Source organism: Mesoplodon mirus, assembly GCF_964341445.2.
Source record: "Mesoplodon mirus genome assembly, chromosome: 17".
Taxonomy (NCBI): Eukaryota; Metazoa; Chordata; class Mammalia; order Artiodactyla; family Ziphiidae; genus Mesoplodon; species Mesoplodon mirus.
Genome location: NC_138993.1, coordinates 40476539 through 40492465, shown reverse-complemented (window position 1 = coordinate 40492465; position 15927 = coordinate 40476539).

Here is a 15927-nt window from a genome sequence, read left to right as displayed (position 1 = left end):
CAAACTGATACAGGTAAACCTTTTAAGTATTCCTGATTTATACTAAATAAAGTGAATTAGCAAGTAAGTACAGTGTACAAATTTAACCACATATTCTCAGAGAACCATCAGTGTCTACACAGTTGCAGAAAAGGGCACAGATGTTCACCCTAAAAAAAATCCTATAATTAAGACACATTTATGCTCTGCAGATGCAGCCATTTCTAGAGTACTAAGTACTCTTGTAAACACACCCAAACCAAAGAAAAATCTTTTTGAACTTTCTTACTTTTATTTTAACAAGAAAACCAAAACAAGGATCTTAATTATACAAATGTGGCAGTTTAATTAATCCAACATTTGCTCTCCAGCCATATATATTTTACAGTTTGTATTGAACTTAAATTCATAGTATTTAATGTTTTGTTTCACAGACTTTGTTTCTGAAATTTACAAGGAAGATTTCCGTTATTTTTATGTAATATAAAATTAGAGGTGTTGCTGATTATTCGTGTTGCTGATTTTCTAATATTGATTTATATTCTGGCAATGTGATGAGCTAGAAGATAGAGCGAAGGAAGGTACTGAACGCATGGAAATGAGAGAAGTATTTTTACTCCAACTATGTACAGCATAAAATAAAAGAGATTAAGTTCATTTGTGTTACCTCCTTTTATGACAAAGGAAGGCCAGTGCTTCAAAAAGGAAAGTCATGTTAAAAACCATATCTGAGAATGCACGCATCCTTTCTGAAATGAAGAGCTAGAGAATTAAAGGAATGGAAGAGTTTGTGAGAAATACCTCCTGAGCCTTGCCTTGGTTTTGAATTTGTTAGCATCAGAGACTCTACTCGACTTGAATCTTCAGTTCACATTGGCAGTTGTACAATTATGTTCTCTCCTCTTTTCAGCATAATTTTTGTATCTACTTTGCAGAATGCAAGAAAATCAGTATTTGACTCACATATATGAAGGATGTAGCAGCATCTAGCTATTTCTTCTTTCCAAGGTTTTCCCTCTTATATAGAGATGATTTTTTCTTTCTTAATCTGCAGTAGGGTTTTGGTCTCTATTTCATTCCATTTTCTATGACCACTAGTACTGTATTTCTAGCTGTCAGAAAATTAGGCAATTTAATGCAGTAGGTAGAAAGGCAACATTCCTAATTATTTCCCCGTATATCCTAAGTATATTAGTTCTGCAAAGAAGACTTTAAAAAAACAAACTTATTGCTAGGTAAAATCATGCTTCAGACAGCTGTTGGAATAAAATCATCTTTTTTTCAGTATATACATCTTAAATGTTTACCAATTTCCATCAGTATTAAAGTTCTGGTGATGGAGGACTTGCTGAGGATTTAGATTGATCAAAGAGTCAAACCTGATGGAAGATTTAGGGCCTCTTCCAAACTACAGCTCCATGGCTAAAGGTATCTGTATATTTGTAGGCCATCAAATCAAGGGTGGTTTATCAAACCTGCTCCACTGTATGCATGTATAATTAAATAAAATAAGCACAAAATTGAAAAAGAAATGAGACAGTAAACTTTGTTTCTTTAGAAACTGCAACAGTAGTAGGCCAAACATCATTATGCTAAGCCTCAATGTGTGTTCATATGTACACACTGACATGGGCAAAATAATGTATATGCATGAATAGAATATATTTGCACGTACAAATATAGCTGTTCATATTTAAGTACATTTTCTCATGTTAAATTCAGTAAAATTGAACTCTGCCATCTGGATTTTATGTATTTTGGTTTTGTAATTTACTATGGAGTTTGCCTTGAATCTATAAAATAGGCAGCGAGGACTTGGAATAATCTTCATAATTTCTGTTTAAATTCTAAGAGTGTACTTTTAGGGGTGAAACCCCCAAAAGTATTATTTTAATACCAAACTTCTATTTTACAATTTTCTTTATTCTAATTTCAAGGTTTTTCTTTTTACTTCTCCTGAACGTGATATGTAGAGTTTGCAACTGATTTCTGACAAATTCTTAAACTGGGTACTCTAGTGGTCAATCTAAACCTTGATTATTGTCTTTTTTGCCACAGGGCTTAAAAGATACAGGGAAATATATTGTATTGTTTAATATTACCAATGGAGAAAAATCACAAGTTCTGATACAATTATAAGTAAAATAAATCTAAAAGGTTTTGAATCATTTAGTCACACTGACAGTCACAAGAAAATAAGGATCTTTGCCTAATTATCTTTCTCTATGGATGAAGGGAGATACAAGCTAAATAAAATATGCGACTTACGTAAGATATTGCTTATAGTTATCACAAGAACTTCAATTAGATTGTCCTTTTATTACATTTTGTGCCTTGATTAGTCTTGATCAGTTTCCAAAATCACACATACACACACAACACACACACACACACACACACACACACCCTTCAGCCACATCCATGACCAAACCCACATACAAACAGAGCAAGAGAGAGAGAGAAGGGTAGGGGGGAAGATACATGCATATACACACCCTTCAGTTCTGGGAACTTGTAAGATGGTAGTCATTTTATTTCATAAAAAGAAAATGTCCAGAAAGATATCCATGGATAGAGACTTCTTATAACGAATAGAGGCTTTCACCATCATACATTCTCATCTGTGACTTTCACCTCCAGAATCCCAGCCAGATCCATACATTGTTGCGATCATCAGGTAGTAATGACTTTGAGAATACCTCCCCTATGGGAGGGCCCAAAATGTGACTAATGCTTAACATAGATATTTTTGACATGTGGATCTCACACGGGAGTATTCTATGAAACAACAATTTTGACTAAAAGATAGATTTCCGTTATGTTTATAAATCATTGGGAAATAACTTGATTTAAGTTGATAGACTGAATTTATTTTCTTTTTTATTTTTTATATAAATTTATTTATTTATTTTTAGCTGCGTTGAGTCTTCGTTTTTGCACCTGGGCTTTCTCTCTAGTTGCAGCAAGCAGGGGCTACTCTTCGTTGTGGTGTATGGTCTTCTCATTGTGGTGGCTTGTCTTGTTGTGGAGCACAGGCTCTAGGTACGTGGGCTTCAGTAGTTGCAGTGTGCAGGCTCAGTAGTTTCAGCATGCTGGCCCTGGAGCATGCATATTTCAGTAGTTGTGGTGTATGGCTCAGTAGTTGTGGCACACAGGCTTAGTTGCTCCGTGGCATGTGGGATCTTCCCAGACCAGGGTTCGAACCTGTGTCCCCTGCATTAGCAGGTGGATTCTTAACCACTGCACCACCAGGAAAGTCTGATAGACTGAATTTAAACTTCTCCTAAAAATACTTTAAATTATTGTTAAAACACACAAGTAACTCTACTCATTTGAAAATGTTATTGATTCATTTTATTGAAAGACAGCAGAGGAAATGTGGGTCTGTGGATTAACGTGCATTCTAATGACACTAAGTATTCTACAGTAATTCCCAAAAAGACGTTATAGTAAAAAAAGATAAATATAAAATCTTGAGCTGAGATTTAAAATAAAACTCTGCCTAATTTAATCAAAATCGTATCAATTTAAAAATCTGACATTGCAAAATTGAGATTTTTTTTCTTCTAAGTTTAAAAATGTTAATTTTGACATACCCCAAGAGATGGTATCGCATTAGGCAGCTAAGTGTGCAGTTTTGGATAGCTGCTCAAACAGTAACAGAGACAGTGGCTAGCACTGCACATAAACCTACACATAATTTAGTGCACTCGTCCTATAGCATATACCTTTAAAAAAATCACTACTTTGAGCTATTGATAGATCAAACCTTATTCTACCTTAAACTGTACATCCTGGTGATCAATAGGTAAAATAAATTGAATTTATGTAGTAGATATTTGTGTTTTACTCCTTTCTTGCTTTAAAATTATTGTGAGAACTCAATTTTGAAATTTCATCTTTACTATGATTTTCCTGACACTGGAGATAATAAATGCGTGGCATCCTAGAATACTGTTTCAACAAGAAAAACTAGTGACAGGAAAGACTAATGTATTTATTACTAGCTAATTACATCACATTTTCACTTATTTCTAGCTCCATATGAATACTATTCTGTATTGTTTTAGATACATTTCCATCAAAATTCATTAATTTGAATTAATAATTATTTATACACATTTAGTCCACACAGCATACATACACAAATTATGAACTGTGCATTTTAACTTATTTAATTAGGATTATATTGATATTTGGAATGATACTTATTTTACTGCCAACAGACAAAATGTGAACTGAGTACAGGAGGAAGGGGGTATAATTATGAGATTAGTGCACAACTCTTCCTGTCGGATGAGTAAAGTCATTGTGGGTCTGTGGATCCAGTCCACTTAATAGATGCCAGTGGTGCTTTTGTAGATAGTCAATGCCCCATTGACTTAATAGAAACACACTAGGGCCATGTTATTATGCAGATTACCTCATCAGCCATCCAATGCAAGGCTATGGGAGAACACTTAAGGAAACACAGTGGTGGCCCCACTTCATTTGCTATCAGTGACCTATTGTCCTCAATAGTGTTCCATCAAAAATTAGCTCAGCTGTGAAAAACAAAGGTTTAATAGATTATTAGGTACTCAAACAGATACCGTATCTACTGTTCGGTAATTGCTTGAGATTTGGTTACCATTAGTTGTCCTTCCAGCTCAAAAAAAAAAAAAATGGATGTATTAGGAAGGTATTGATGAGGCTAAAAAGTACCTTCATTTAACATTTATTTCAATTCACCTTGAATTCCACTACTGCTTTAATGCAATCAATCACTGAAACTCTGTAACATGTACTATGGCAATTTTCAGTGATTTTCAGATAACCTAATATTACTTTCAATTTTTAATGTACAATTAACTCAAGCCACATTCATTACTATAGGTAGAAAATTTGAATACCAGCATAAAAGGAAAGCAACTTTCAAATACTGTCAAATAAAGACTCTACATAGTTGCTCAAAGGATCAGATGTCTCTTTTAATTAACATTCATAAACACATAAGGAAGAAAACCTCTGAGTTTTAAATTTAAAAGTCAAGCTGTTTTAGTAGAAGGTTGGCATATTGCACACCTTAACATCCTTTGAGAATCACAGTTAAGGTTTAATAAACACTCTCCCTGTTTCTGCTGTGGTGTGAGTTTCATTTTGCATATGCTGACCTTGGTTTAGGATGTGGAAAGTTTGTTATTAAACTTACAACCTGCCATCAAGGTGGGCATCAGCTTTTTCAAAACAACCCCTATCCACATTTTTCTCATTTTAGCAGCATGTCTTTTCAGCTCTGACACTAATATCCAGGGCATCAAACGAGGACATATACAACACAGGTCTCTTAGTTCTTGTGCAGATGAGTTACTATGTAGTAGGTCTGTTTTGCAGGGCTCTGTGGGGTCCTCCCCAACATTTCCTACCAGCTGCCAACATCTCCCAAGCAGATCAAATGTTGTTTCATCTGAGACAAAAGCACCTTTGCTTCCAGCTAGCCAAACAAACCTCAAACTTATTCTCCATCACACCTAAAGATATTTTAAAGAGATATAAATAACTGCCATCACCCTAATTCATATTCCTCTATTGTGTATAAAAGTGTATATACTTAGACCTTTAGCACATACGATTATGCACTGGTCTTTATGAGCTCAGAAGTAATACAGAGATTCTGAAAACTGAGTAGTCCAAACAGTGGCCAAATGAATGAATTGAATGGTTAAGGAGAAAATTTCTAAACATGGTCCTTTGTTTCCATTTAATTCATACCTTCCTGTTCTGACACCTTCAACTTAAGACACAGAAGAAATAGTTGTGCTTTGTCCTCCCTGTAGTAGATTTGCCACTGTTACCAGACAGTCTCCAATGTTTCTCCTAGAATGTAATTCATCTTCATTGTTCCTGTGCCGACAGGATGGAAACTGCTTACAAATTTTACAGCTAGCAATACTTTTTATTGTTGTTCTGAAAGGGCTCCTGAGGGCTTTCTATTTTATTTTTAGGAAATGTCTGAATTTTTTTCCTCTTTATGTTATACTTTTCACTATTATGAATGATGACCCTAGAATACTGTTAGGAAAAAACAACCAACACTCACCAAACTCTGTAACTGTCATAAGTTTTAATGCAATCTTCCAATACTTTGATTTATTGCAGGTGCTACATTTTAACTATGTTATAGCTAATGAAGAATATGAACAGCCTTTGTGGAATGCTGACATTCTTTCAAACTAAGAAACCTTCAGGATGGCTCAGATGACTTTCAGAGGAAAACTGATATAATAAGGAATGTAATGTTTTTCTTGGGCTTTTAGGTACGAATAAAATTTTAGGCATCAAAATGTAGTCAACTTTATGATGAAGCTGTGAAATTATATCACGCAATGTCAACCGTGTTCCTTTAGATGTTTTGTTTTACTCCTTTGATATCCCTCAGGCTTGATTATACTTGAAAGTAGCCAAAAAGAAGCCCTGAAAATGAATGTGACATTTTGTATGTTAACATTTTAGGGACTTTTAATTATAAATCATCTTGGGAGAGGTCATTTGTCCTCATATGAAAAATAGCATAGGCAAACAAACATATTAATGAACTAATGGTTAGATTGAAGATGGAAGTAGCCCATATTGTACCAATACACTTATTTTGTGTAGAAGAGACAGATTTGCTCTCTTATTCTGTTTCATAATCAAGTTTTATACTAATGTTGAAATCCAGTTGCCAACGGTTTTGTAATAGTTTATAAAAAAAAATAAATTCAATCCAAATCAACATTCATAAACATCAGTGTGCATCATGAAAAAAAGTTTTCCATATATATTGATTAATATTTTTAAATGAGAGTTTCTAATTGTCCAGTATAGAAAAGTGAATTTAACTACTTTTAAAATCAATTTTGAATTTATGAAAGATCTTTTTCTACTATGCAAACTGTGAAAATACATGTGTATACATATATATTTAAATACATATAAAGCATAACATGTGTATATATTATGTATATTCTTATTTCTATGTAACAATAGCTATATAAAATCTGATAAATTATTTCTAATATCTTAAATACTTTATTTCTAAAGAAAGGGTAATAAAAATTCAGGAAATAATTAAAATCTTACCAAAGGTTCCATCCTGATATAAAAATGACCATGCTATTAACATCTGATAATACCAATATTTTCCTTTAATTAGTAGTTCTGTTTAAATTAAAATTATTAATAAGTTACTTCACATTGTATTTGGGAAATGAGGAAATTATATCAGAGTATTATCATTATATAATCATCAACCTAAACTCAATACTAGTAAGCAATTTAATTATATTGCTAATATAGTATCAAATTTTAATTCTAATTAGAATTACAACTCATATTACATTACTCAGAGTATATCACTGATGAATATTTTATGCTAGTTATACAAACATTTTTTTTCCATTTGCTATGAATATAAAATTTAAAATCTTGTGAGTTTTCTGCATTGATAAACTTACTGAATGATATCAGGAAATAACCTAAAAGTATATGATATAGATTACATTTGAAGGGCATTTGTGCTGATATTCAAAGGTGAATGTGGAATGCAGAAGTGGTTTATAGTTATCTAAATTTCATCTTTTCATTCATAGAGAAATTTTTGTGAGAGCATACAAATGAGTTTTAATCAAAGTATAGCTCAGTGATATAATAAACATTGATCACAAGATAATTTTTATTCTTGATTTCTTTGTGGTCTTACAGTGTAAGGAGTAGACATCTGGGAGAAAGTAATCCCATGGGGTTGAATCTTTGCCTGCAATTTAACAATGGGAGTTTTAACATGTGCTGTCAAATATGCACCTATGTTTATGATTTACCTTCTTCCATGAAGAGTCTCAGGGTGGCTGTAAAGGATTTGAGAGCCTGCTGTTTAAACTACTCAACTGATACATTGTTCCATTTATTTTGGCATCTGTGGCTAATCTCCATTAGATTAGACAATGTACCCCTTACCTTCAACTAGAAACCATTCAGTTTTCCTAATAAGGCGCATTTCCAGGTTTATTTCCCTAACATTGCCCTGAAGAAATCCTCCGATCCAGAAAATCTGATTTCATAAAAAAAAAAAAAAGTTAAACCTGTATAAAACAGAGAATAAAATGGTGGTTACCAGTGGATGGGGATCAGGGAAGAGTGATGGTGTTTAAGGATACAAACTTGTAAGTAGTAGTAAATGAGCCATAGAGATCCAATGCACACTAAAATGAATATAGACAGTAAAATTGTACTATAATTATGTAATGTGATAAATGTGGCTACAGGCAATCATATTACAACATATAAATATACCAAAGTAGCAGGCTGTACACCTTAAACTTACTGGATGTTACAATTCAAATTTATTCAAGAAAAAAAAAAAAGAAAAGAAAATCTGATTTCACCAGTGTCCTCATTCAAACCATTTACCTTTTTGTTGTATGTTTCTCCACTCCTCTTGATAGAACTGCTATAGTCACATTTCTCTTTCTTTACATGTTGGAATCTTGCCCATCCACCAAAGCCCATCTTGCTGCAATCTTCTTTATAACAGTTTGAATGAGTCTTCTGAATTTATCTTTTTTAATTCATCCGAAATCCTGATCATGTTTTGTTTTATCATACTTTGTGCTCTTTTTCTCTCTTTTGAGAAGCTGCAAGTTCTGTTGTGGAAGGGAATAGACCTTACTTATCACGTTAATTTTTTTTTTCCTGCACACTGGGACAGAGGAGTGGAAAAGTACACCTTGGAGTACATGCCAGGCTTGCTTTCCAGCTGTGCCATGTACTGACTTTTTGGTCTTGAGCAAGTTACCCTAGCATTATGCATGTCTCCTCATATTATAGTCCTGTCATCATAGGAATGTTGTGAGGATCAAATAAGCTATTTAACCCATTCAGAGAGCTTTATCTCACTTAGTAGGTGTTAGCATATATTAGTTCAGTGGTTAAGTGTTTTGGCTATCACTCTAGGGTGACTTTTTGCTTTTAAGAAATAGTCTTTAATTTACTCTAACTGGACCCAATACAATTGAAAATCATGGTCCTGACGCTGCTTTTTCACTTTGTCTTACTTGCCTTTAGTGAAGAAGTTACACTAGTGTTTTTGATACAGTGATGACTTTTAAATGTCTTCATTTTTGTGGGGGTTGGGTAAGGGGAAGCAAAAAGACTGACCAAAAAAAAAAAAAGAAAGAAAGAAAATATTGCTGAGAAAGACAAGCACAGGTTTTGATAATTGTAGAACAAGAAATATGAACCTGTATGAGGGGTATGTAGAAGATTTGAAAAAAAAAAACAGATTTTGGTTTCTCAAAGACAGGAATTGAAAGAGGAAGTATATTATAGAAATTGATGACTTTGTCAGATGTTGAAAGAGAAGAGTGGTTTTCAAGCTAACCTTTAAAATGCAAGAATTCTGTGAAGGTACTTCAGGGATTCTATAAAAGTTTAATTTCAGTTTGAAATGTTTTTTATGGTTTTAAGGCTGTATGGTTTGTATATTTTTAAGGATGTAATTTTTAAAATAACTATTTAAACATATTGTATTTTCAAATCATTAATATATTGGAGCCCTCCAATACTTTAACTTCTGTTTTGACTAACTTGTTTTTATTAGCAAATATTTTAATTTGTAGAGTGTAGGATTCACTGATTCTAATACAATTTCATCTTGCCTGTAATATTTGTTGGTTTCTATACAATTTTTCACTTAATAAATTGTTTTTTACTACTTAAAAATAGTTTGAAAATATCTGATTTGAAAGTAAGTTGGTGTGGACACTCAAAAATGAATATTCTTAGAGGGGATATCAATTTGGAGTCTATATTTCCAATGACGTTTTCTCCTGAGAATAGTTTAGAAGGCATAGTCAGTTCTTGTAATTTGCAGTACTTTTGTTCTATGAAGTCTCCAGGAACACTGAATTAGTCAACACTGAATCATTGTTCCTTGGGGAAATATAGGGTTAGGTTCCTATGAGCATCTGGTCACAATATTTTCTTCAAACAATCAATACATAATCTTGTTTTATGTGTATTTCTGTTTAAAGAAAACTTTTTAATATATATTGTTGATTCATGAACATTGAACTCATGGCCAACAGCGCCATAACTCATGCCTGAGCAAATCTTATCTAACACATGCACTTTTCCGAAAGGCACATCAAAGCTCTTCCTCTTAAGAACACTAGACAGGACTTCAGCCCTATGCTTGGGGTCATTTTAAACAAGTGAAGTTACCAACAAAAGGCATAAAAATGTTCCCCAAAATGTGACAGTAAGTAGACCTTGAAAAGGACACTTTTTTACAGTATAAGAGCAGAAACAAGAAGGCAGAAATTTACCCTGTGAACATGGACATCAGGCAACTCAGATTTTCTTTTGCTCTGTGTGTGAACATGACCATGATGGACTGAAAAAGTGTGGTCATTGATGTTTGTGGTTACAGAGAAATTTTGTGTAACTCTGTTGTTACAATAGGTAAATTTGCAAATTCAAAATCCATGAATAAGGAGGATTGACTGCATGTGCTTCCTCATCCAACTGGGGGATTACTTGGCTTGGGTTGCTACTCAGGTGTGAAACCACCATGAGCAGTCAAGCAATGACACATCTGTATATGTGCTGGTGGACTGAATTATGAAAATGTCAAGACTTCAGGTTGTGAAGTCTTGTCACTCCAGTGTGGTCGATGGACCCACAACACTGAGACAGCCAAGACCTTGTTAGAAATGCAGACTCTCAGGCCCCACCCCAGACTTACTGCATCAGAATAGGCATTATAGCAATTTGTATGCATATTAAGGTTTGAACAGCATGAGTCAAGGCATGTAGTGAAATAATCTCTTATCAATACTGTGGTAATAAATTCTGTCCTGTATGTCCAGGAAAAAATTGAATGAAGCAAGTTTATATGAAAATTCTTTAAATGCTATAGAAATGCAGAGATGGGAACAGTGGACCCTAGTGGTGAGAGAAAGAGGAAGTGGTATTTTTATTACACAGCTACATTATCTCTGTTGAAGTGAAAGCCTTTCCATTTTTGATCATGTTTTATAAGCATGATTTCCTGAAAATCCATTTTTTTCAGCCACTGCAGCTCTTTTCCATTCTATACTTTTTCCATTTCTACTATGACTCCATTACATTAAAAAGATGTGTCGCTATTTTTTTTTCTAAGAAGGAGCTTCGCAACTGATAGAAGAAATTAGATTTTAAAAATACCACTCTCAAGATCTTATAGACATATAACTTTTTCTCCTTATAAACAAACCCCAACAAAGAAACAGAAGACAACTCACCTTCTTAAAAGAAAGAGATGACCACATTAGAGTATCTTTAGTAAGTTGCTGTGGTGTTAAATATGTACCTGCATATTTTATTTATGCCTTTTTGAAACAACTAAAGAATGTCTCTCTTTTTAAAATATCTCAAAGAGACTTCCAACTACAGAAGAGTAGATCTCCTGGAAAATCAGAGGGAACCTAATGTTTAATCTTATATTTTCCAGCTTTACTTTGGAAAAAGTGAAAACAAAACAAAACAAAACAAAAAAAGGGAAAGAAAACCCTCTCAAACCAAGGTTTGGTTATCACATCTCAAAATGCTTGTGATAAACCAAGTTCAAAATGCATGTGGTTATGAAAAAAGAAAACGAGTAAAAAGGGAAAGCATATTGTTTCCACTAAAGTATTATCAAAGATCCTCAAAAGCAAACTGTTTTTCCCATGTTACTGTGGAGCACTTTGTGTGGCTGTCTTTTAACAAAAGAATTTCCCTTCTTGCCAGTTGTTTCCATTCACAATATTCAGCCACCTTGTGACTGATTTGTGCCAAGTGGAATTTTTCCAAGTATGCAATATTTACAATTCTCTATTTACTAGTTCCTGGAGACAGATAAAAATGCAGCAGCAAATAGTTCTTTCCCAGATAGAGGAATGTACTTAAGTATCTGAGACTCAAATGAAGACAGAGCCCTGAAATGCAGTTTTACATACAAAAGACATTTTTAAATGTATCTACAGAGATTAAAAAAGCATTATATTAAGTAATTGACTTTAGACTATGAGATAAAAATCTAGAAACCTTATCAGTTGTATAGATAAAAAGAAGGTGTCAGTAAAACCAAAAGTGGTACAGAATAAATAGTAAAATACACATTTAAAAACTTGCCTTGTGAGCAGAGAGCACTTTCAAGAAATAATCTGAAATTGTGTCAAAAATCAGTGTGTGAATGAAGACTGATACTTAAACACATCATTAACGTTATCCTTATTTTTTTTTGTTTCTACATTCACAGATACACTGTAGGAAATCGTTTCTCTAAATAGATGTATGAACTCCTGCCAGCAATGGGCATCTCTTAAAATTATACTTCTTAAGTATGCTCTCGAAGTTGAGGTATTAATATTTTTATTTTTCAACCTTTTCATGTCTTCAAGGTTTTATAACACTATTGATTTCAGAGCCAGTGAATCATTATTTTTTTTGAGAACAACTCGCTTTCTACCAGTATGTAAGTGCAGCTATCATAAAAATGTATTTTAAGGAAACCATACTTAGATCATAAGAAAAATCAAAAGAGAGAAAGGTAAAGGAAGGGATTTCATTGAACCTTGAATCAATAGTATTTGACCTTATCTTGCATTTAATTGATTGGATCTTCAAATCTGTAGAATGCAGGATTACCCTCTCTAGTTAGAGAGGCTATTTTATAGCCACTATGAACATTTGTATTGATCGTGACTATGCATTAGGTCATGGTTATCATTTAATGGACAGAACAAAATGGGAGAATCCATTTAAGTGTTCCATAGCATTGTGATCTACCTGTAAGTTGCCAGATGTTTATGATAATCAGTGTCAACTAGCAGTTTTATATTGGAGTTGTAACCTCCTGGAAACAATTTCAGCTATTGGTTTTAAAACACATCAGACAGAACCAATGACAAGATGGATTGCTGTTATGGACTGAATATTTGTGTCCCTCCAAAATTAACATGTGAAGCCCTCACCCCCTGTGTGGCTGCATTTGGGGATGGGTCCTCTAAAGAGGTAATTAAGGTTTGAGGGCATAAGTATGGGGTACTAATTGGTAAGATTAGTGCCCTTTTAAGAAGAGACACCGGAGAGCTTGCTCTCTTTGTAGGAGCAAGTAAATGAGGTTTTGTGTGCACACAGCAAAATGGCAACTGCCCATAAGACACAAGAAGAGGCTTCAGAATGAGACCTACCTTGTTGGTATCTTGATCTTGGACTTCTCAGCCTCCATAACTGAGAAATAAATTTCTGTTGTTTAAGCCACCCAATAGTGTTTTGTTACAGCATCAGTAGTGTTTTGTTGAGCAGACTAATACTGTTATATAGGGTATAAGAAAGAATAAGGACAGGTACAGGCATGGAGACTGTCAAATAAACCTCTGGATAAGATGACTGACAAAGTGACAAAGGAGATATCTTTGATTGGAGCATCTATTAATTTGTGATTCAAGTTAGGAAGCTCTTTTGAGAATGAGGGAAAGAATGCAATAGAAGAAAAGAATGTATAAGGTGAAGCCACTTGGTTTTTCATTTTGTTATAGTGAGGAGTTTCAATGGACCAACACTGAGAAAATATAGCTTGGAATATTGATTCAGTTAATTTTGTGCTTTATGATCCTGGGCATGTGAATTAATCTCTTTAAAATGTAGTTTCTTCATGTGTAACATCTGGATAATAATACTCTGCATGGTTATTGTGAGGACTAAATGAGGTGATAGAAACTAATTTAGCTCAGTGCTTGGTACCTAAGAGGAACTCAAAAATACTTGAGAGTTTGGAATACTGTTCCTATTTTCCATTATTTCCTAAATATTGACCCAATTAAAGAAAACATTGTGTTTTTTCCTTTAAGATAACTATAAATCAAACATGCTTTTTTCTCCTTTTACCCATTCCTTGCTCTAGATATATAATGAACAACCAGTTTCTTAGAAAGGAAAGAAGTAACCTCATGACTGGTAGTTTTTGGTATTGTTAGTGGTAGAAGACTCCTGGTATAAAGATCTAAAGTGGGTCAAGTTACTTTTCCATTATTAACTCCTGTCATAATCCCATTATCTTCAAGTACTCATTAAATGAACTTGCCCCAGATACACCTGGCCAGGCTGGGCTTATCTGCCAAAACTTGGCTATCCTTCCAAAGAAGGATAATTTTAATGACTAAATTATGGGGTTGCAGAGAGAATTAAATGAGAAAATACATGCGAAGTGTTTAGTGTTTTATCTGGCCTGGAATAAGTTCTTCATAAATCGTTACTGCTGATATAGTTATTATTAATTTCTATCATTATTGATATTATAATATTTATCCTATGGGTCATACAGTCCATCTTCTTGGGTATGTATAGTTGGTCTTCTATTATTTGGAACAATGTAAAAGAGAAAAGACTATCCATGAAGTTTGGTAAGAAGGCAAACAGCATTTTGGTCTATAATATTATCTATTCCTAAAGCTATCAAGTAACATAGACGTTCTCAATGACCCAGTGATTAAAATGAGATGAAAGTTATAGAAAGTTGTGAAGGGAAGAATGACATAATTGAGATAAATATTGAGAGATTCACTCTGGTTCTGTTTGAAAAATAGACATAGAAAACAAGAGGCATGGAGACCGGTTAGGAGGTTACTACAATAATCTAGGCAGGAAGTAACGGCAACTTGGCAAGGGTGCTAGGAGTGATGAGAAGTGTCAGACTTTGGTTTTCTTAAAAAAGATCTGCAGACTATGATTATGCATTGAAAATGGGGTGGAGTAAAAGACAGTCATATGAAATAACTACAAGATTTTTGTGTTGAGACACCAAGAGAATTGATTTTTCCTTTACTGAGAGTGAGACAAGGGAAAATCGAGACTAGATGCAGTTCCATCTGCAATGAATGTAGAGAAGAGAAGAGGTCTGAGGACTAAGGACTGTGCCTTGTGGTGCTCCAATGCTTACTAGTTGTAACAAAGCAATTGGAGAGGAAGTGGGCAGTGATGTCAGAGAAGAACTCCGAGAGGGTGTTTTCTCAGAGCCAAGTGGAGAAAAATACAGTATTTCAAGAAAGAGGAAGTGATCAACTGTGTCCAAAGCTCTGTGTAAAGGGATGAAATTAACTGAAGATGTCAAGCCTCTATGAATGGAAAATAATATTACTTTTAATGTGCATTGGGAGTCAGAAAGAAGAGGTTTGGGGCAGAAGCTAATGAATTTACTTTAGAAAAGTTGAATTCATGGCATGGGTGAGACATGAAGTCAGATATATTTGACTTGAAATGTGAACCTGGAGGTCAGAGCTAGATCCGGACTGGAAGTTATAGGCTGAGTATCATATGAATAGAGATTATGCTGGAGTTTTGGACTTAGGTAATACCAGCGATCGTGTAGAGTTTGAAGTGACCAATGGAAGTATCTAAGGAATACCTAATATTTAAGGGTAGGATAGAAAATATTTACAAAGGGGAGGGGCAGGAGGAACAATATGAACAGAACCGGGACTGTATAATATTTTTGAAGTCAAGGATTTATTTATTTTGATTATACAGATCAGTGGCTGAAAATGTAATCAGGTCAGTAGTAAGAATCCGTGGTTCCCTAGCATTAACCCTTCCAACATTGTAAGACACGCAGCCTCTGTGGCCTCCACTCTCTCAGCTTGTAACTAGTATCTGATATTTTCTTCAGCCCTCCTCTGTTTATATATTTGGCAAAGTTTACACCATTCACTGTCTGGTAAACGTAGCACGACTGCTGTTGGGGACTGCTATAGGTAATGTTCTCTCCTATGGTTCCAAAGCCACTTGTAGCTTCATCAGCTGCTGTAGAAGATGTTGGCACTTGGTCCCCCTGGCACAGTGGATGCTAGGAGCCCTGCCAGGGCTGCGGGCAGTGCTGCGGTGCAAACAGTTCTGGACTTGCCAAAGCCA